The sequence below is a fragment of the Asparagus officinalis genome, chromosome 8, assembly GCF_001876935.1.
Source record: "Asparagus officinalis chromosome 8, Aspof.V1, whole genome shotgun sequence".
NCBI lineage: Eukaryota > Viridiplantae > Streptophyta > Magnoliopsida > Asparagales > Asparagaceae > Asparagus > Asparagus officinalis.
In genome coordinates, this window is record NC_033801.1 from 102,393,124 (window position 1) to 102,396,538 (window position 3,415).

Below are 3,415 nucleotides of genomic sequence, written 5' to 3' on the forward strand. Positions count from 1 at the left end.
TATCTTGTGATTTTAAATTATCTTATCAAAGTTGATGATTAATTGCTTTCAAGGTAATTCTTTTTTCAAAATTAGATTCTTAGTGTAAATTACACTAAATGCCCAATAACTTTTGCAAAACCCAATATCTTTTGGGCAACTTTTTTTAATCCATCAACAACTTTTAAAATGTCTTTTTATGTCGCTTTTTGGTTCTAATTTAATGGGATTTTTTATAAAATGCGGTCATTTGTTGGGGGGTTTCTACAATTCCAATAAGTTATTGGGGGTTTTGTGTGATTTTGAAAGTTAATGAGGATTTATTGCAATATTCTGAAAGATCATGAAGGTTTAATGTAATTTACCCATTTTGTTATTAGAACTAAAAAAGAAAATTGATATAAGAACATTATTTTATTTAGTTATTTAGTGTCATATTGCATTATCAGCTACATAATAATAGATAAAATATCATACGGGAAAGTGAAATATGCATTTCAGATAGGTTTTTTTTTTAATTTATGGCAATTCAATATCGTAGTCACTTTCAATAAACAATTTCAGACAGTTTATTTTTGCACCTTCAGTTTTACTTTGCAAACAAGCAACCCTCTGTAAGTCAAAGTGTAATTGAAAAGAAAAAGGAATCTCTATTAATAAAAAATAACTGATGCACATCTCTTTGTTATATGTAATATCTAATTGATTTCTCAACTTTTTAAACTTCGTATTCAATTTTTTGTTGTTAAACAACCATTAAAAATAATCATGACTAAATGGTTAAGTTCATCTTAGTTCACATAGATGTTGATTATGCAAGAAACATGGAAATAATGACAAACAAAAGCCCAATTTTTCAAATCAACACTAACCCTAATCAAATGCATAACGCCATAATTTTTTTAAAAAACTATCAATTAATTGTCAATAGCTTGAATGGGTAGTATTGATTTAAAATGAGAACATGAATGCTAAATTAGAAACAAAACCATAAAATTTATGGATCCCATAAAATTCAACACCTGTAACATCATCTGAGTACTAAATGGCTTTTATAACTCTGCTAACAGAATGCTATGGGAATATATTTGGGCTTCATTTATTTGGGTTTTTTCTTGATGAACTTCATGTTTGTTAGCGATACGATGACCACAAATGGAGTCTTCTATTAGAGATACATCACAATAAACAAATCTGAATATGTCCTCATCATAATAAACAAATGGAGTCTTCAATATTTTCTGCACCTTCGACATCTCCGACCTCTTCAACATCATCTTCGATATCATCTTCACTTTTATCTCCGATATCATCCTCAACATTATCATCGATATCATATTTGGTATGACGAAAAAATATATCATTCAACATTGTTATCTGTGTCGTCTATCCATAAGCTATCGGACGTACCAACACGCACATTCAGATCCTCATATTCAGTACAACATTCCCCATAATATGACAATTATATATATTTTTCATCAAAACCTGATTTTATTAGGTGGATCCGTATATTATTTCTATTCTGCAGCTTCATATTCCTACACCTATAACATGGACAATACATAGCACCACTACTTAAATATTCCAGATTCATTTCGACATACAGCATGAAGGCGTCACATCCCTCCTTATATCGCGTGTCACGAAATCTTTCAAACCGTAGAATATCTATCTACGGTTTGTCAGGAATTATCCTCATTTTTCCATTATATATAGTTACTAACTACGATTAATCTCACTACTACTAGTAAATTCATGACTCTTCATGACAATATACATACAACCACTGTTTTAAATATCGGCCTATAATCGATATTATCGGTCGAGTTATCGGATTTGGGAGCTATCCGCTAGGATAAATTGGATTTTTAATCGGTTATCGTTTTTGTAGGTTTATCGGCGATTTATCGGCTTTATCGGCACTTATCGGCCGATAAGTAAGACTTTTTTATCGGGATTATCGGGATTATCGGCCCATTTTGACTAACATTATATTTTTTTAAGGCTATGATGCAAGTTTCGCTTTCTACAATTTGTTAGTGATTCTAAACATGATGATTTATATTTTGGTATGTTTATATTTCATTAAGCATGATTAGATTATATTTTTTAATTGTTATATTATATATACACATCATCCAGTATATCACTCCGATAAATACTACTTATCCCCGATATATCCCCGATTTCCGCTATCCGATAAGGATTTTGACTGTCCGATAAATTCTCGATAACCGATATTTAAAACCTTGCATACAACACACATCATACTTACGTACATATATCATTTAATAATAAAAATATTTTTTTGCATAAAATATATCTAAAACGTATATAGAAACCAATTAGACCACTCTATCGGCTATTATAGGAAGGCTTCTATTCATTAAGAATATAGTAATGCTTACATCCAATTTCATATACTTTATATATTTTTATTTCTTAAAAATTTCGACAGCACCAATAAACTGTTCTTCCTGTACACTATGCGGATATTATTATGCGTATCAGTAATATCCCGAAACGTAGAACAACATACGTTTATTGTACATGGAGAACAACGAATACGTGCTGACGAAACTTTTAAGAAATGAAAACATACAAAGTATACAAAGTTAAATGTATGCAATATTATATTCCTAACCCGTCCGAGAATGACATATACAATAAGTACGAATTTCAATACCAATTCTTTTTTCGTATAATATAAAGTAAACGATCATTTAGGGGAGAAAACTTTGTCTCCTACCCAAATATGAGTCGTCTATCTTATATTATAAGTCTAAAGAATTGGATATAATTATTGGACGAAAGTCTAGGGATAACGTTATTTTTTTCATTCATCTAAATTGGATATATAACACATTATTAAAAATTATAATGTATTATATGTCACTCTATTTTTTGAAAATTTTTAATTTCACATATTTTCACATCACTAACTTACATAATCACACATACTTATAGCATGAACGAAACTTACTGTAAATAAGCTATCATGAATCGGGTGTTCAATTAGGGTGAATAGTTTACAAGTGTTTAATTAGATTTATGATTACTTGTGTTATTCAAATGGGGGTAAAATATAGTTTTGTTAGGGTTAATATATAACTGAAAATTTTCCATTTAGACTTACAAGATTCAAACTCGTTTATTTTTGGATCGTAATTTAGGGGTTTTAAACTAAATTTCGAAATAAACAATATAAACTTTAAAATTTTTAAATTTTTTTTATGAAAAACATACCTTTTAAGGAGATGAGACGATAAGATCCAAAAACGACGGGCGCGCTGCGATGGTCTGGTCGGGCTGAGGAAGAGGGTGTGGGAACGGAACACGAGCGGGGAGGGGAGCTAGGGTTTTAGGGTTTTTTCTTTAATTGAGGGGGGTGGAGGGGCGGCGAATAGAGGAAGAGGGAGAGGGGAGAGAGGGC

General features: G+C 30.7%; 1 protein-coding gene across 1 annotated transcript in view; it reads right to left on the reverse strand.

Moving 5' to 3' along the window:
- Positions 1 to 3,407, reverse strand: part of LOC109851192 (APO protein 4, mitochondrial-like) — a 13,092-nt gene extending 9,685 nt beyond the window's left edge. Inside the window, exon 1 of the mRNA XM_020421227.1 lies at positions 3,229 to 3,407. The gene's annotated coding sequence lies outside the window, so the exon portion shown is untranslated. The remainder of the gene's footprint in view (positions 1 to 3,228) is intronic.